This window comes from Macaca nemestrina, chromosome 10, assembly GCF_043159975.1.
Source record: "Macaca nemestrina isolate mMacNem1 chromosome 10, mMacNem.hap1, whole genome shotgun sequence".
NCBI lineage: Eukaryota > Metazoa > Chordata > Mammalia > Primates > Cercopithecidae > Macaca > Macaca nemestrina.
This window is the reverse complement of record NC_092134.1, coordinates 57,757,270-57,777,563: the sequence shown is the minus strand read 5'-3', so window position 1 is coordinate 57,777,563 and position 20,294 is coordinate 57,757,270. Positions and strand designations below refer to the sequence as shown.

The 20,294-nt window shown below is 37.7% G+C and overlaps 1 protein-coding gene, 1 long non-coding RNA gene and 1 pseudogene across 19 annotated transcripts in view; 2 read left to right on the top strand and 1 right to left on the bottom strand.

The window, feature by feature from the left end:
- The window catches only part of LOC105473335 (KRR1 small subunit processome component homolog), a 443,099-nt gene that overhangs the window by 90,282 nt on the left and 332,523 nt on the right, over positions 1-20,294 (bottom strand). For 15 of the 17 annotated variants that reach the window (XM_071071409.1, XM_071071427.1, XM_071071410.1 and 12 more), the window contains one exon: positions 18,517-18,607. The exons of the other annotated variants lie outside the window; for them this stretch is intronic. The gene's annotated coding sequence lies outside the window, so the exon portion shown is untranslated. The remainder of the gene's footprint in view (positions 1-18,516; positions 18,608-20,294) is intronic. 17 annotated transcript variants of the gene reach the window in all.
- The window catches only part of LOC105473336 (uncharacterized), a 126,290-nt gene that overhangs the window by 15,366 nt on the left and 90,630 nt on the right, over positions 1-20,294 (top strand). The window lies entirely within an intron of this gene.
- On the top strand, positions 7,877-9,461 carry LOC105473479 (6-phosphogluconate dehydrogenase, decarboxylating pseudogene; annotated as a pseudogene).

The window sequence follows — 20,294 nt, the reverse complement described above, 5'->3', positions numbered from 1 at the left end:
CTGAATTGATCTGTCATATCAATTATCACATGTGTTTTGAACAGTTTCCTTATCTGGATCCTTCACAAAATTTTTAGCACCCTGAGGGCAAAGACAGTTTTACCTTATTCACAGTGATTTCTCCAGCAACAGACATAGTGCATGATATTCAGTATATGCTCAGAAAACAATTTTTATATTACTTACATGAAGATATTTTATTGCATCAAATTAAAGTATGTTTGCAAGAAAGGGACCAGTGTCATATACTAGGTTTTCTGTACAGTTCAACTTCTTTCAGAAGTTCCTTGATAATACCTTGATATTAATAAAAGAGAATTAAATTTATAGATGATAAGATATTCCTTTAATTTTTAAAACTCTCCCTTTAGAAATTGTGGATTATTGTCCAACTAAATAAATAGTCCATCCTCCTCCCCCACCCACTAATCTCCACATGGCAAGAATATAAACACACAGGAATTTCAGCGATTCTGAAAGTATAAAAAGTATATAAAAGGCTAAGAAGTTGGGGCTTCATCCACTGCCTCATTTATCCAAAATATATTCACTTTATGCTAGGTCTGTTTGAGGCATTGGGGATACAGTTGGAGAAAGGACTGGGTACAGGACTGGGGGATTTAAACACATAAACAATAATTAAATAGATCTGGGAGGGTCAGTGCTATTGAGAAAATAAAATGGGATTTGTGAGATATAGGAACATGATAGACCACTTTAGGTGGTCAGAGAGGCCATCTCTGAAGAAGGGGCATTTGAGCTGAGACAAGGATGACAGGAAGGAAGAGGACTTGAGAAGAATCTGGGGAAGAATGCATGGGGTGGGGGAAAGGGCGTAACATAACATTTTAAAAGACAAAGTTCAAATATTTTACTTTAAGGAAATGTAAATCCACTGAATGCCAGATAAGTATTATCTAGGCTTCTGTCATTTCCCTCTCCATTGCCTTTCTCCTCCTCATCCCAAGATCACTGGCTTGAAAACAACACCTCATCGTCAGAGCGGCAATCCCCTGAAATGGGAGAGGTGAGATAGTTGTTCACATTTTATTTCAAATTCCAACCCCATGTATAACTCAGAAGAGTTATCCGATCTTCCCCTTCCAGTACTGAAGCGATCAGCCCTCTTGCTTGCAAGCCACTGAAGCTGATCCTAGCTAATTTAAGATGAAAATAAGTTATTGGAAAAATAGGAGAATTTTATTGATATGATAAAAATGCTGGAGAATCAACCTTTAAAAATTGAATGGAAATGGGGGCCTACCCAGCAGAGAACATGGACAAGGCCCTGAAAGGAATATCTGCTTAGGACACAAAGCTGCGCCCTACTGCTATGTGATACACACCACTCACACTGCCATCGTGGCTGTTAGTTGCTGAAGCACTGGATTCTCAACTCACCTCACTGCCACTGCTTCCAAGGATAATAGGTAGATTTTTTTTTTATCCTCTCCCTCCTCCCTTCCTCCACCTTCAAGTAGTGTCTGTTTCTCCCTTCTTCTTACTTATAAGTGAGAACATGTAGTATTTGATTTTCTGTTCCTGCATCCATTTGCTTAGGACTATGGCCTCCAGCTCCATCCATGTTGCTGCAAAGGACATGATCTCATTCTTTTTTATGACTGTGTAGTATTCCATGGTGTGTGTGTGTGTGTGTGTGTGTGTGTGTGTATGTATATACATATATATATATCACATTCTCTTTATTCAGTCTACTATTGATGAGTATTTATATGTCTTTGCTATTGTGATTAGTGCTGCAATGAATTTATGTGTGCATGTATCTTTACGGTAGAATGATTTATATTCCTTTGGATACATACCCAGTAATGGGATTGCTGGGTCAAATGCTAGTTCTGATTTAAGTTCTTTGAGAAATTGCCACACTGCTTTCCACAATGGTTAAACTAATTTACATTCCCACAAGCGGTGTATACGTGTTCTCTTTTCTCTAACACCTTCGCAGCAACTGTTATTTTTTGACTTTTTAATAATAGCCATTCTGGTTGGTATGAGATGGTATCTCATTGTGGTTTTGATTTGCACTTCTCTAATTATTAGAGATTTTAAGCTTTTTTTTTTTTTTTATGTTTGTTAGCCACATATATGTCTTCTTTTGAAAAGTGCCACTTATATACCATTGGTGGGAGTGTAAATTAGTTCAACCATTGTGGAAAGCAGTATGGTGATTTCTCAAAGAGCTAAAAACAGAACTACCATTTGGTCCAACAATCTCATTACTGGGTATATACTCAGAGGAATATAAGTTGTTTTGCCATAAAGATACATGTACACCCATGTTAAGTGCAGCACTATTCACAATAGCAGAGGCACAGAATCAACCTAAATGCCCATCAGTGATAGACTGGATAAAGAAAATGTGGTACATATATACCACAAAACCCTGTATAGCCATAAAAAAGAACAAGATCATGTTTATTTTGGGAACATGGATGGAGGTGGAGGCCATTACCTTTAGTAAACTAATGCAGAAACAGAAAACCAAATACCGCATGTTCTCACGTACAAGTGGGAGCTAAATGATGAGAATTCATGAAAACAAAGAAAGGAACAACAGACATTGGGGCCTATTTGAGGGTGGAGAAAGAGAGGAAGGAGACTAGCAGACAAATAAACTATAGGGTACTAAGCTTAGTACCTGGATGATGAAGTAATATGTACAACAAACCCCTGTGACATGAGTTTACCTACATAACAAACCTGCACATGCACTCTCAAACCTAAAATAAGAGTTAAAAAAAAGGTTTAAACAACACCACAAAGGAAAAGTGTCTGTTCATGTCTTTTGCTCATTTTTTAATGGAGTTGTTTTTTGTTTGTTTAGTTGTTTAAGTTCCTTATAGATTCTGGATATTAGACGTTTGTTGGATGCATAGTTTGCAAATATATTCTCCCAATCTGTAGGTTGTCTGTTTACCCTGTTGATAGTTTCTTTTGCTGTGGAGAAGCTCTTTAGTTTAATTGGGTCCCACTTGTCAATTTTTGTTTTTGTTGCAATTGCTTTTGGCGTTTTTGTCAAAAAGTCTTTGCAGAGCCCATGTTCAGAATGGCATTTCCTAGGTTATCTTTCAGAGTTTTTACAGTTTTAGGTTTTACACTTAGGTCTTTATCTTGAATTGATTTTTGTATATGATTTAAGGAAGGGGTTCAGTTTCAATACCTTAGTTTTCTCATTTTGAAAACAGGCACATTGGTATCCATCCAATAGTGATATTGTCAGGATTAAATTAAGTAATATAGAATATGACAGTAGCTGTTATTCACGTTGTTGTTTCATTTCTATTTTGAGCCCTTAGTGTACACGTTATTCTATATAAGCAAAGCAGCTACTTATGTCTTTATTGTAATTTTTGCTGTTTCTATCATGGCTTTCCATCCTCTCTCTTTTTGACATTTCATCATTTTGTTGTTGTTTTTGTCTCATCTGTCTCCTGCTGAATTTTCTTTAATGAATCTCAGTTTTCAAACTGACATGTTGCCCTTTTGTGAATATCACTGGCCAATCTGCGACTTTTTCAGTTTATGAGACAAAAGAATGTTTTAGGCATAATGGTCAGGACTTTGGTTCTTCTCTACTGTATTCTTCTAACCGATGGCTTTGTTCTGTTGTTGAAAGAAAACAGACATTGTACTCTTGGGCTTCTATTCTATTTCTTTGTCCAGAATCACCCTGAAAATCTGGTGGTTACAGAAGGTTATTCTCAAGAATAGAGATTTTCAACCTTGACACCACTGACATTTTGGACCAGGTAATTCTTTGTTGTTGGGGCTTCTTTTGTGCATTGAAAGATGTTTAGCAGTATTTCTGGCTACCAGTATCTCCTCTCTCCTTCACACCAGTGTGACAACCAAAAATGTCTTCTGAGGTGTAAAATCATCCTGGTTGAGAGCATTTTACCCATACTTACTCTGCCAAGCAGTTGCCTGAGTGATTACATTTATCCTACTCTGTTCTCACTATGAAGTTTTTTCCTAAGCAATGTTTAAAAATTTGGCAAAACTTAGGTGACTTTGACCACATCCTCAAACAAATGAACTGTTTTCCCAGTTCCTAACCACAGGCTGCACCTTGGACCTCATGCTAGTGTTGACTAGGGTGGCTTAGTTTAGAGCATGTATATGGGTCATAGCCATATCAGTCATCCTTCTTTTTTAAGACTTGTAAGCTCACTATTGTTAAAATATTACAGTTCTTTAATTGCAAAATACCCTTCATTGATGGTAAGATTCACAACAACAGCTTTTTTTTTTTTTACTTAAAATATATATTAAATGTTCAAAAGTATTCTTTTTAGCTTAATAAACCATAAATCGTACATATATTTGCATTCCACTTTATTTTTCGGGACTACTCACAGGAGTTTAAGGATGACAGCCTTCAAATGTTAAAATGCACATTCCTGCCTCCTACCTTCCATATTATGACCTTGAGGAGCAGGAGACCCCAGGGATGCAATCAATTCTAAACAAGCATCTCAGCTAGTTCTAATGTAGCCCACCAACGTACATTGAGAAAGATTGGTCTAAGCCTTCTTAACATTTAGGATGTAAAGATTGTTCTAAGTCACTGCTGGCCCTTGGCAGTCATGTGTAACATCAAGTGGCATTCCACTCCACTATTCACAGGCTTACTCACAACCATGAGACATCCTAAACAGTACCAGGGATTCATTTGAACTGTCAACTTAGCCAAATTTGTAGTTTTATTTCTGGTAATTAAATGATATACCACGGGGAGGTAGTTTGTCTTATAAGCCAGCTGCGACCTTTCAACAAACATTTGATGCTGTGGGTGCCTTTTATGATGCTTACATTGGCTGTATCAACCTCTGCTATCTTAGGAAATTCTCCACCTATTCTCCCAAATTTTCTGCAGCCTTTCAATATGTCACCTGAACTAAAACAGATAGCCTTCCTAATATAAAATAACTTTAAGACTGCAACATAATATTTATTTTAGAAACAGTTTTAAGTGACAGGAATATGCAGTTCACTAAAACTTTACCAGAATGTGATGTTATTCATGTAGGCTCTTATTGAGGTGACAATTGGATGATCAATAGCCTGTACATCTGTTAAATTTGTATGTGTTTAGTCATTGACAACTACTTATCAACTTACCTTCTCCCTGGTGGTGGCAAATTTCATTTGACATTGATTGTAAGATACATTCAGATTTTTCAAATAATCAAATATAGGGAAGGTTATTTTACAAGGGGGGATAATGAGTAATTAGTGGATATGATGTACATTATCTGGGTGATGGATACCCTAAAGCTTTGAATTAACCACTACACAACCTATACATGTAACAGAACTGCATTTGTACTTCAGTCATTTATACAATTTTTTTAAAGTTATTTTACAATGGAAAAGAGAAATTCTCCTAGTTTAGATTTTAAGCCTAAGCTTTACTTTGCTAATCAGTGTGCTTTTCAAAAATGTTAAAATGATTAGTTATATTTATCTGACCAGGGGAAACAGGGTCTTAAATAGAATTTTGAAAAAACAATAAATTTTACTATTGCATGAAAGAAATAGTAAAACTTCTGAATTAATGGAGCTGCTATTTACATCTCACATGGTAGTACCCATAATTAGCATGTTCTTAGTAAATGTGTCTGTTTCCTAAATAAAAACGTATAAGCTAATTCAATAATTAGGGCTTAACTTCCTTTTCCTTGACAAACCATAGAATTAGAAAATAGAGAAGGAGGTTTATCAGACAGAAAGCTATAGGATTAAGTGTGTAAACCAAAGTAATACCAGAAATTGTTTAGCTCTGTTTAATTTCAGAAGGGCATGTTCCACAGTGATAACTTTAGAACATATTCAATAAGTGATTGTTTCTATTAATAAGATGTGCCAATGCCTGTTTTATTTGGTAGGTTAAGAACCATCTGATGAGTTATTCTTATCCAATACAGATAGTACAAAGAATAGAAGAAGGGAATGCAAAGCTTTCTTTATTATTCATCTTAAAACTAATCTCATAAATAATGAGTATTTCTTTTTTTTTTTTTTTTTTTTTTTTGAGAAGGAGTCTCGCTCTGTCACCCAGGCTGGAGTGCAGTGGCCGGATCTCAGCTCACTGCAAGCTCCACCTCCTGGGTTTACGCCATTCTCCTGCCTCAGCCTCCCGAGTAGCTGGGACTACAGGCGTCCGCCACCTCGCCTGGCTAGTTTTTTGTATTTTTTAGTAGAGACGGGGTTTCACCGTGTTAGCCAGGATGGTCTCGATCTTCTGTCCTCGTGATCCGCCCGTCTCGGCTTCCCAAAGTGCTGGGATTACAGGCTTCAGCCACCGCGCCCGGCCTGAGTATTTCTTATATATTTTGTGTATATATATATATATATATATATATATATATATATATATACACACACACACACATGTATTTTTTGAGACAGTGTCTCACTCTTTTGCCCAGGCTAGAGTGCAGTGGTGTGATCTCAACTCACTAGAACCTCCACCTGCCGGGTTCAAGTGATTCTCCTGCCTCAGCCTCCTGAGTAACTGCAATTACAGGTGTGTGTCACCACACCTAGCTAATTTTTGTATTTTTAGTAGTGACGGGGTTTCACCATGTTGGACAGGCTGGTCTTGAACTCCTGACCTGAAGTGATCCGCCTGCCTCGGTCTCCCAAAGTGCTGGGATTACAGGAGTGAGCTACGCACCCAGCCATATATATTTAATAATATGTTATTTATTATAAGTAATAAATATAAATATTATAGTACTTATTAATAATCTTATAAATAATCTTACAGTAATCTGTTCATCTTACAAATAATCATTACCTACCCACCAAAGCTCTCCAATAAGTGTTATTTGAAGACTTCGGTAGACAGAAAAGCAAAAAGTAATGGACTATCTCTAAAGACTATTAAGCAACTTGTGTCTTCATCCCATTAGAACCACCCCCTATCCACTGAAAAACATTTAGTCTGATTTATGGTCAAGTTGCAAGAAGGCAGCAAAGCCTCTGCCTTGCAGAAGGCCAGCAACATCAAGAAGTTCTCTCTATTGTTTTCTCCCATTGAATCTGGCCTCCAAAGTGTTATGCTAAAGTAAGCACGGGATTTAGTCAAGGGAAAATCTCCTGGGATTCATTTCTTGAACTTGGAAAGTCTTTATAGTGCATCTGCTTTATAGTGGCTGGGTTATGGAGCAGTGCCATGGTAACCAAGGTACAACTGCAGCTTCAGCCTCGCTGGCAGCAGTGAACAATCATGAAACATAGGGACATCCCCTAACAATTGCCATAGTCTAAATGTAATGTTATGAAGGCCACATAATGGTGGCAAAAAACTGGAATAAACAGGAATAAACAGATGGGGACAAAATTACAAAGAAAGACTAACCAGAACTAGGAGAAGAGAAAGAGAAGGCAAAATCAAAAGCTATTTCCCTTTTGAAACCTATGAGACTGTGAATATAGCATTGCTATTAATAGTAATAGGAAAGACATAAAGATAAATGCTTTGGGGCTCAAAGATATGTGAGGTTTGCAGTTTTTTAAATTTGAACGGCCAATCCAGTTGGAAGTGTCAAGGTGGCTGGTCAGAGAATAGAAGAAAAATACTTATGCGAGGATTTGGGAATTGGCACAAAGATGTCACCGACACTGAAGAAGTAGATGTGTTCTTCGTGGGAGAAAGTACAGAGATTAAGCTTCTATAAATGGCTAAGGATAAAAGTTTCAAAAATATTTCTATTTAGCAGGTGGGGGAGGAAAAAGAGGCATCTAAAGAGACAAAACTCCGGCAGCTGGTATATCCTTCACTTGCCTGTGAGGCGTGAGCCCTCCGCACTTTGCCCACTCCAGTTCTACTCTGTCTGATGCTTCCGCCATGGCCCAAGCTGGCATAACACTGATTGGACTGGCTGTCATGGGCCAGACCTTAATTTTGTGCATGAATGACCATGGCTTTGTGGCTTTTGCTTTTAATAGTACAGTCTCCAAAGTTGATGATTCCTTGGCAACAAGGCAGAGGGGACCAAAGATGTTGTTCAGTCCTTGAAGAAGATGGTCTCCAAGCTGAAAAAGCCACAGGCATATCATCTTTCTTGTGAAGGCTGGTCAAGCTGTTGATGATTTCGTGAAAAAATTAGTATCATTGTTACACACTGGTGACAATATCATTGATGGAGGCAATTCCAAATATAGGGATGCCACAAGACGATGTAGAGACCACAAGGCCAAGGAAATTTTATCTGTGGAGAGCAAAGTTAGTGCTGGAGGAAAAGGATCCCGTATGGCCTATAACTCATGCCACGAGGGAACAAAGAAGTTGGCCCCTATCAAGACAATCTTCCAAGGCATCACTGCAAAAGAAAACTGAAGAACTTTTCTCTGACTGGGTGGGAGAGGAGGGGGCAGGCCACTTTGTAAAGATGGTGTACAATAGGATAGAGTATGGGGCTATGCAGCTGATCAGTGGGGCTTACCACCCGATGAAACAGGTGCTGGGCATGGAGCAAAACAAGATAGCATAGGATTCTGAGGATTGGAATAAGACAGAGCTTGACTCATTCTTGATTGAAATCAAAATAAGAAGACAGAGGCCTTTGAGGACTAGAATAAGACAGAGCTCCATTCATTCTTGATTGAAATCACAGCCAATATTCTAAGATACTGATGGCAAATACCTGCTGCCAAAGATCAGGGACAGCGCGGGACAGAAGGGCACCAGGAAGTGGATCACCATCTCCACCCTGGAAGATGGCATTCCTGTCACCCTCAATGGAAAAGCTGTCTTTGTTCAGTGCTTATCCTCTCTGAAGGATGAAAGAATTCAAGTTAGCAAAAAGCTGAAGGGTCCCCAAAAGAATTAGTTTGATGGTGATAAGAAATCATTCCTGGAAGACATTCGGAATGACCGCTATGCTTCCAAGATCATCTCTTATGCTCAAGGCTTTATGCTGCTAAGACAGGCAACCAGTGAATTTGGCTGGACCCTCAATTATGGTCATATTGTCCTGATATGGAGGAGAGAGGCTGCATCATCAGAAGTGTATTTCTAGGAAAGATAAAGGATGCATTTCATCAACACCCGGAACTTAAGAACCTATTATTAGACGACTTCTTTAAGTTGGCTGTTGAAAACTGCCAGGACCGCTGGTAGCAGGTGGTCAGCACCAGGATCTGAGCCAGCATTCCCATGCCCTGTTTCAACACTGCTGTCTCCTTCTGTGATGGATACAGACACGAGATGCTCCCAGCCAACCTCATCCAGACTAAGCGGGATTACGTTGGGGCTCACGCCTATCAATGCTTAGAAAAACAGCGACGGTTTACTCACACCAATTGGACAGGCCATGGTGGCAGTGTGTCATGCTCTTCACATAATGCCTAATCATGCTGTTTCTGTTACCCGTCACAATTCCATAGACCAGGCCGTTTCATGTATCACACAACCACACAACACCACTTAATGGTCCTCTGTTCTATTTTCTGCTCAGATCTTTTAAAATAAAAGAATGTAAGAGACTCCCGGAAAAGTCACATAGAGTTTATTTATAAAGTAGCTCTGTGAGAACCATCATGCCCTCCACCCTTGCCTCTTGGGACTGACCGGGAGCTGATAATGTGCGCGAGAGTGAGAACCAACCCGTTGAAGCAATCGTTCCCAAGGGCTCCCTGTGGACTAGTGAGGCTCCTCTCATGCAAATAGGAAGACTTGTTACAATTTGATCAAACTGGAATCTTTCTATCATGTAGCTGAATTCCTTTTTTCCTTTACTCAATAAAAGCTACATTTTATTAAAAAAAAGAAAGACAAAATTCTGAAAGGGTGTCGAGAAAGTTTCATGGCAGAGATACGCATTTCAAGAAAAGAGCTGGTCAGCTGTGTCACAGACGCATTTAAAAACCAAGGGGAAACTGAAGGCTGATGACATTATGGTGAACATACTGGAAAGGAATTAAAGCAGCTTGTGATAAGTTGAAGGCAAATTTGAAGGAAGATCACTTGGTGACAGTCCTCTAGGGATTGTGGCAATGACACCTTATATTTCATCTCCAGTTCAGCCCAAACAGATGGCACAAATGAGAATTTTCTCATATGAGGATTTCATCTGGGTTTATAACCTAGTCAGTTCTATTTCTTTATTTGCCTCCAGAAGGGCTAGAAGCAAACCCCATCTGCATTCCCAGGGGAGGCAGGAAAAGGCTCATTAACAAGATGTTTGAGATGGCCCTGCTTGCAGTTTTACAAAGAAACGTTATGAATTAGCAGTGTAATATGTTACACGGTACAATTTCTCACCACCGCAGACCCAGGATTTAGTGCTTTATAGTATAGCTATATTTTAAATAAGACATAATTAGTATCAGAACTGTCAGATTTCAGCATCTTAAAATTAGATATTAAAAGTAAGGCTGATAAAATTATTTTTGCATCAAATATTAAAAGATGGTTTCCTGTAAGAAATATAAATATGGCATATCTTAATTTTCAAATTTAGCAAAACGGAAACCAAACCTTCCCGTAGTAATCTCTCTATATTATACAAAAGTTCCCTCTAGTCTATCCCAGAGGTTTTAAATTAAGTGTAAAATTAACACATTTAATTTCTGTAAAATATTTCATGTTTCCTTCTTGATGTATGGCACTCCTCTAGATTTTATGAATATATTCTGAATTTTACTATTGCTATTTCAAATACCTTATCATATTTAGATACACTGTATGATGCATTAGAAATTGATGAAGAAATGAGACTACAATTTGATTAATTATAGGCCAGAGGTTTTAATTATGCCTTTCAGTTAATCAAAGTAATTTCCTCTGTTATAACAGAAGTAATCCTTTTATAGACTTTTTTTTTTTTTTTTTTTTTGAGATGGAGTCTTACTCTGTTGCCCAGGCTGGAGTGCAATGGCGCGACCTCGGTTTTACAAAAACAAAAAGGCTTTATAATCCTAGGCTTACTTTTACTCACCATTGTTTACTAATTGAAGTTTAGAAATACTTAATGCAAGCAATGGTTATGGTTTATTTTATTATTATTATTATTATTATTTGAGACAGGGTCTCACTCTGTCACCCAGGCTGGAGTGCAGTGGTGCAATCTCAGCTCACTGCAACCTCTGCCTCCTGGGTTCAAGCGATTCTCCTGCCTCAGTCTCCCTAGTGGCTGGGGCTACAGGTGCCTGCCACTGTGCCCGGCTAATTTTTGTATTTTTTGTAGAGATGGGGTTTCACCATGTTGGCCAGACTGGTCTTAAACTCCTGACCTCAGGTGATCCGCCCGCCTTGGCCTCCCAAAGTGCTGGAATTACAGGTGTGAGCCACAGTGCTTGGCCCTTTTACAGACATAATTTTTATGCATAGGCAATAATCCTACATTTTATAGAGTTATATCTAATTATAAATAGCAGAGCATTACATTGAACTAACCCCAGCATTCTCATAATGACTAAAGGTCAGTAACCAAACCAAGCCCAGAAATGTGGCTGGGCTCCAAGAATAATCTAGAATGATCCAGGTTTTGTCCATGCTCCATTCTGATCTTCAATTTCATTGTTTTCTTTCTCTGAGGACTAGCTTTCTCTAATCCCAGTCAACATACAAAACATGGAGAACAGTAGCTCCCTGATTCTGTGTGTTAGAATTCAGTCATTCAGGAAGAAACTAAATGTACTCTTTCTGTTCCAATTTTAAAATTCCTAGGCAAAAAAACTGACTATTTTCATCAGTTGTCCATTACTAGATGAGTCAACTCTGGCCAAGGAGCGGGTACACATTGGAGAATAGGGTTTCACCAAACCTATCAACAGGAGACAGGAGCCATGGACATGTAGGGCTCAATGGCTGCCCTGGATCTACGGCCATTATGATGAAGACGTGATGTGCACCTACACACCAACACACCAGAGACTGTCCTAAAGAGTGATAACTTAATTCAGTCACTTTAATTTTTTTAAAAAATCAATTTTAAAAAATCAATTTGCTTAGAAGAAAACTACAATCATAACTATTACTTGGGTCTGTTTAAACTATTTTATTTTTTAAATCTTTCTGATTTTGGTGATGCATAAACACACTGTGGTTATTTTTATTTGCCTATTGGGAATTCTGATGAAAAATTAGGTGAGCAAAGGGACATGTTTTTAAACTATAAGACAGTTGGTCTTATTCAGTCCCTGAGTGATAAGGAGGGACGTTTAAGGCTTAGAATTCTTGGTTGTTGTAGAAGATACTTGAGTTGCTGACTTTCTCCTTTCATGTTTGCTTTCCTGCCCTGCAAAACCAAGAAAGTGAAATCCTTCTTATATCCCTGAATCCCTGGAAGCCCCAGGTGGTCCTGTTACTCGGTTCTGGTGAATGGGATATAAGTGAAAGACTATTGCTGCTTCCCCTTCTGTTCTTCTTCCTGCCTGAAATCCTGGAGGGATACCTGAGGTGCATCAGCCACCCCTAAGGATGGAAGAGAAGGGAGGAAAAGAAGAGAAAATGAGAAAGTATGGACTGCCTGTGCTTGGAGTCCTCTTGTATGAGGCAGAAACATTCCTTAATTGATATAAGCCACTCTGTGGGTTTTTTTGTAAAACTCATAGCTGAGCACAATACACTAGATATAGCTATCCCAGCATCAGGAAAGTGGCAAGAATTACTGAAACTTGGTACCTAAAGGTAGCCAATTACTACTGCAAATCTTTTTGCCCTTGTGATGGTTAATGTTATGGGTCAACTTGATTAGGGCATAGGATGCCCAGATATTTGGTTCAACATTATTCTGGGCATGTCTGTGAAGGTGTTTCTGAATGGGATTAACATTTGAATTAGCAGACTGAGTAAACAGATTGCTTTTTCTAATGCGGGTAGGTCTCATCCAATCAGTTAAAGAACTCAATAGAACAAAAAGACTGAATAAGAGGGAACATCTCCTGCCTGACTGCATGAGCTGAAACCTTGGTCTTTTCCTGGTTTTGGACTCGAAATGAAAAATAGACCTTTGAGTCTCAATACTGCCAGCTTTAAGACTGGAACTTACACTACTGGCTCTCCTGGTTCTCAGACCTTTGGACTTAGGCTGGAACTACACTATCAACTCTCCTGGGTCCCAGCTTACCGGGGATCTTGTACTGGGGGCTGCAGATCTGAGACTTCTCAGCCTCCATAATCATGTCAGCCAAATCATAATAAATGTCTCTCTGTTTTTCTAATTTTTCTTTCTCTAGAGGCCCTTGACTATTTGGGAGGTGTGGTAGGCTGAATAACAGCCCTCCCAAAGATATCCACATCCAAAATCCCCACAGCCTGGGAATATGTTACATACATGGTTAAAGAGACACTGTAGATGTGATTAAGTTAAGTATCTTCAGATGGGGAGATTATCCTGAATTATCTGGGTATTCACAAGGGTTCTTGTAACAGAGAAATAGGTAGGTCAGAGACATGGAAAGAAGATATGGAGCCGGAAACAGAGTTCAGAGAGGAAAGAAGATGCTACCCTGCTGACTTGGAAGACAGAAGAAGGGGCCTTGAACCAAGGAGTGGAGGTAGCCTCTAAAAACTGTAATAGGCCAGAAAATGGATTGTTACCTATCACCTCCTAGGCAGCCTTGTGGACCCATTTTTTTTACTTCTGACCTCCATAGTTACAAAATGTTAAACTTGTGTGTTATACTACTAAGTGTGTTGTAATTTGCTAGGGTAGCAGTATGAAACTGACATAGGGGATTTGATTAACAGTATAAATGCAACTGGACTCTGGCAAGAGTTCCTGAAGAATCACACAACCTCTAGTCACCCCTCAAATCCATTCAGGACACAGTGGGGTCAGCATGTGAGCATGCCCTTTCAGGAGATTAAAAGTTTCCTTTTTGATCTAATAAGAATAGCAATGTAGACTAAATGGCAAATTTGGTTTCTTATATCCAAAATTGAATTTTGAACTCAGCTACCAAGAAGTGTTTGTGACTAGGTTGTATCTACTGAGTAGAAATTTCATGCATGTGACATTTGACATAGAACTCTCTAGATGCATGATTAATTTTTGCAGATCAAGTATTACCTCATTATCAGATGTGTAGAAAGTAACAATGTAATTATAATGCAGCTATTTTCAGTGCAGTCTGCCAGGTTATTTCTCTGCCAAATCATTATGCCCTGGGAAACAGCACGTGGCATTATCAAAACAAGTTTGCTCTTGTGAGCAGTCAGTTCAGGTAACTGCATCTTTATTATTGACAGTTCCCTTAGGAAATTTGGGTCCTGAGTTCTGTTATGCTCTGGAACTGCAATTCATTAAAGTTTCCATCCTGAGCCAGTTTTAATTAAACTGTGCTCCTTTTCTCTTTAGTGTCACATAGCTCATTTTCCCTAGCAGGTTAGAGTTATTATAGAAATCCAGCTGTTGAATTAACCTGAGACCCCTTCCTATTTGTCATTTTAAGAAATCTCCTGTCAATTTACAAGTTTAGCAGATGAATGAGCATAAAATGTACCAGCTTCCATAACAAGAACATGAAAAGCAGGAAAGGAAAATGAAAAAGAAAGGAAATACTAGGTAGCATCTCAGTCTGCATCTTTTAGAAAATAAAACTAGTACTTGGAGGCATTCATAAGCTGATGTGATGTTTATGGCAATAATACTAGGTGATACATTTAATGTCTTAAATATAGGTTTTTTCAGCTCTTTTCATTCTGAAATTAAACTGCCTTGTAATTGGTACGGTATGATATGATGGACTAATTTCTGGACAATTCATAATTTTTCGTCCCCTTTCCAATAGGATTCTCTTAACTGGCTATAATCATTCTTTATTTTATGCACAAAGTAAAAGAGATTTGTTTGTTTGTTACTTATGTGTTTTCACTGACAAGCAATAATGCATCATTAACTGCATCTCTTGTTAGTTGTCATTATCAGTTTGCAGAGTGATAACTTTGTCTCAGCAACACAGGTTCTCCCTCATTATGGGTAAGAATAAAAGAGCCTCTTTGTTCATTCAACAATCTAATAAATATTCATCGAGCGCCTTCTTTGTGAAAGGCCTAGTGCAAGACAATGCATAGAATATAAAACTGTCTAAGATAGGCTCTATTTTCTGGTAATTTATTGAGGTAACTTATACATGTTGACTCTCAGGGACTCAGGGACTCTTCATTGCATTTCCTTTTTTCCCCCTTCCCCTTCACAATGTTTGGGAAAGAGGAGTTGATAATAGAAAATCTGAAGGAGGTGGGCTGGGTGTCATGGCTCACACCTCTAATCACAGCACTTTGGGAGACCGAGATGGGTGGATCGCTTGAGCTCAGGAGTTCCAGACCAGCCTGGGCAACATAGGCAAAATCCTGACTCTACAGAAAATATAAAAATTAGCTGAGCATGGTGCTGTGCACCGGTAGTCCCAGCTACTCAGGAGGCTAAAGTGGCAGAATCACTTGAGCACCGGAGGTTGAGCCTGCAGTCAGTCTTGATCATGCCACTACACTCCAACCTGAATGACAGAGATCCTGTCTCAAAAAAACAAAAACAAAAAAGTCTGAAGGAATAGTGATTAGTTAAGAAGCATGGTCTAGTCATGAGGTTATTGTAGGGACAAATAAGACGATAGGAGTAAAAAGAAAAATAAAGTCACACTTAAAAAGAAAGATCCAAAAGGACTCAGCAACTGATTGGCTATATAGGCAAATATGTGGATACATTTTAAAAACCAGTGTTTCCTCTAGTTTCTTTAAAATACATATGACTGTTTAAAGCAAATATTAAAATATGGTCTTATGGGATTTAGTACGATAGATATAGATATATGTAATATACATGAAAATTATAGCATAAAAGACTAAGGTGACAATAAATGAAATATCCCCCATTGCTATAAAAATTGTTACATTAACGTGAATTGGCATAATATTTATTTTAACTATGCTATGAAAAGTTAGGGATGTATATTTTAATTCTTACAGCAACCCCTAAGATTTAATGCAAGGAGATATAGCTAAAAAGCAATGGGTAAATTAAAATACAATTCTAAAAATTATTCAAATAAGCTAAAAGATAAAAGGAAAGAAGAAACAAAGGAAAGAAAAATATATAGAGATTGACATACAGAAAACAAATAATAAAAAGGCAGACCTAATTAACCCTGTCAATAATTACATTAAATATTAAAAATTCATACAGTCCAGTTGTATGGATAGTGTACCCATGCACTCCAATCCTTTTAACTCCAGTTGAAAGGCAGAAATTTTCCTAGCTAACGCGGTGAAACCCCATCTCTACTAAAAATACAAAAAATTTGCCGGGTGTGGTGGCGGGCGCCTGTAGTCCCAGCTACTCGGGAGACTGAGGCAGGAGAATGGCGTGAATCCAGGAGGCAGAGCTTGCAGTGAGCTGAGATTGCGCCACTGCACTCCAGCCTGGGACACTGTGAGACTCCGTCTCAAAAAAAAAAAAAAAAAAAGGCAGACATTTTTAGAATTAATTAAAAACAAAGCAAGGCTCAACTATTTTATGTCCATATGAGATGAATTTTAAATATGAAGATGTAGATAGGTTGAAATTAAATGGAAACAGAGATGGCATGCAAACAGAAAGGCTGAAGTGGCTATTTAATATCAAGTAGACTTTAAGACAAAAAGTGTTATCAGAGATAAATAAGGAAGTTTGATCTGATAAAATTGTCAATCCATCAGGAAGATATAACAATTATAAATGTGTATGCATCTAATAGCAAGGCAACAAAATACATGAAACAAAGATTGACAAAATTAAAAGAGAAATAACTCCATGAACATAGTTGGAGACTTCAAATCCCACTCTCAGCAAGTAATAGAACAACCAAACAGACACTCAGCAAACATATAAGAGAGTTGAACAACATTATTAATCATTTTATTCTAATTGCCATTTACAGAACAGAACATCCAGAATCAGCTGAATACACATTCGTTTCAAGTACACATGGTATGTTCATAAAGGAACTATATTCTGGGGTATAAAATAAGTCTAGTAAATTTCAAGAGGATTGAAATTATACAGAGGATGTTCTCTCACCACAAAGGAAACTTAATTAGAAAACAATAATGTGTCTAGAAAACATCCTAAAATATGAAAATTAATACAATGCTAAATAAGCTAGAGGACAAAAAACTGATAATAAGAATTAGAATATACTTTGAATTGAAAAACAACTAACAAATACAACATATCAAAATATGTAGAACGCAACTAAACTAGTACTTATAGAGAAATATATGGCTTCAAATAATTCTATTACAATAAAAGAAAGGTCTAAAATAAATGACTGAAGATCTCTTTTGAGAAATTATAAAAAGAGAAAAGCACAAGAAGAGTATACAGAAGGAAGAAAATAATAAAGTTAAGAGCAGAAATCAATGAAAGAGAAATATGATAGAAAAACACAGCCAAAAGTTATTTCTTTGAAAAGTTCAGAAAGATTTATAAACCCTAGCTATACTAACTTAAGAAAAAACAAATAATGAATGTCACTGTTGAGAACAAAAGAGTGGTTATTACTAAGATAGAATAGACATTCTATCTTGGGATAGATAATAGGATAGCATAATGAGGGAATATTATTAACAATTTTATGCCAACAAATTGACCAATTCTGATGAAATGAACACATTTTTTGAACAACAAAATGTACAAAAACTGACACAAGATAAAAATCTGAAGTGTCCTATATCTATTAAGGAAAACTAATATCATTACTGAACTCTTTCTTCAGAGACTATTCCAGGCCCATGTGGTTTCACTGATGAATTCTAACAAATATTTAAGGAAGAAATAACAACATTCTTAAACACATTATTTCAGAAAAGAGAGAGCAGGAATGATATCAATTCATTTTATGATAATAGCACAATCTTAATCCTTAAACTGACAAAGACTTTTTTAAAAATTATGCATCATATTTCTTTTCTTTTTTTTTTTTTTTTGAGATGGAGTCTTGCTCTGTCATCCAGGCTGGAGTGCATTGGGGTGATCTTGGCTCACTGCAACCTCTGCCTTCTGGGTTCAAATGACTCTCCTGCCTCAGCCTCCCAAGTAACTGGGATGACAGGCGTGTGCCACCATGCCCCGCTAATTTTTGTATTTTTAGTACAGACGGGGTTTCTCCATGTTGGCCAGGATGGTCTTGAACTCCTGACCTCAGGTGATCTGCCTGCCTTGGCCTCCCAAAGTGCTGGGATTACAGGCATGGGCCACCGCACCCAGCCTATGCATCATATCTGTAATAAAGATAGCCTTAATTTCCTTAACTAAAATATTAGCAAATCAAATACATCAATATATATGTAAAGAACAATTACAAGGAGGATTTATCCAAGAAATGTAAGATTATATGACATTCTAAAATCAATATAATTCTTCATGTTTTCAAAAAATGATAAAAACCATATGATTCTTTCATTAGAAGCAGAAAAATATTGACAAAACTCATCATTTATCCACATCAAAACTCTCAACAGACTAAAACTAGAAGAAACTTGGGCACAGTGATGCATACCTGTAGTCCTAGTTACTTGGAGGCTGAGGTGGGAGGATCGCTTAAGCCCAGGAGTTTGAGTTCAACCTAGGCAACATACCAAGACCTTCATCTAAAATTAATAAAAGAATGAATAATAATTTTAAAAATTGTCCTTCTGGGCTGGTCTAAAAATATTTGGAAGGAAACTTCAATTTGTTAAAGAATATCTATAAAATCTTACGGGTAGCATTGTACTTAATGAAAAATATTGATTACATTCCCCCTAATATTGGAAATAAGCCAATAATGACCCTTTTCATCTCTTTTACTCACAAGTCTTTTGGAGGCCCTTAACAATGTAATAAAAGGCAAAAAAAAAAAAAAAAAAAAAAAACATTAAAAAAAAATACAGATTTGAAAAAATGTAAAACTTTTTCTACCTGTAGGTGATGACTGTTTATGCAGAATATCCTAAGCAATCTACAAAAGCACTACTAAAACTAATATGTAAGAAAAAGGAAAATGGCAGATAGGAGGGAGGACTGACTTGCAACTCCCACTAAGACAGAAAGAGTAGCATCATGACAGAGACCCACATCATGAACTTTTGCCTCAAGAACTACTGCAGGAACATACCAGGAAAGCCAAGAGAATCCACAGACCCTTTGAAGGAGGAGGATTGCCACTGGCCACTGTAGGCTACATAGGACTGCTGAGTAACTCCAAAGGCAAAGGACATAATCCCTTGGGAGCTTTATGACCCTGCCTACTGCCTGAGAAATCTGAATACTTATCCAAACTCCACCCTAGGGCAAGCTTATATTCTCCCTATATAACTGCAGTTGATGTGCTCTTAAAAGCTCCACCTCCTGCCTGGAGGCTAACCAACATAAAACCAGTACAAAACCAAAAATACAACCAAGACCCTCAAGGAGTCCACTTCACAACCCTGCTACTTCCACCACAACAGGTGCTGGTATCCATGGCTGAGAGACCTAAAAACAGATCATACCACAGGACTTTTTGCAGACTTAGCCAGTATTAGCCCAGAGCCTGGTAGCTCTGCTGGGTGGCTAGATCCAGAAGAGAAATAACAATCACTGCAGTTTGGGTCTCAGAAACCCCATCCCTAGGGGAAAGTGGAGAGCATCACATTAAGGGAGCACTCTGTGGGACAAAAGAATTTGAATAGTAGCCCTTGAGTCCCAGATCTTCCCTCTGACATAGTCTACTCAAATGAGAAGAAACCAGATAAACAAATCTGGTAATATGACAAAACAAGTTTCTTTAATATCCCCAAATGATCACACTAGCTCACCAACAATGGTTCCAACCCCAGACGAAATCTCTCTGAATTGCCAGAAAAATAATTCAGAAGGTTGACTACTAAGCTATTCAAGAAGGCACCAGAGAAAGGTAAAGTCCAACTCAAAGAAATCAAAAACATGATATAGGACATGAATGAAAAAATCTCCAGTGAAATAGATAACATTAAATTTTAAAAAATTTCAACTTCTGGAAATGAAGGACACACTTAGAGAAATGCAAAATGCACTGGAAAGGCTCAGCAATAGTATTGAACAAGTAGAAGAAAGAACTTCAGAGCTCAAAGACAAGGCTTTTGAATGAACTTAATCCTTAACAAAGACAAAGCAAAAAGAATTTTAAAAAATAAGTAAAGCTTCCAGGAAGTTTGAGATTATATTAAACAACCAAATCTAAGAATAACTGGTGTTCCTGAGGAAGAAGAGAAATCTAAATGTTTGGAAAACATATTTGGAATAATCAAGAAAAACTTCCCCAGCCTTGCTAGAGAT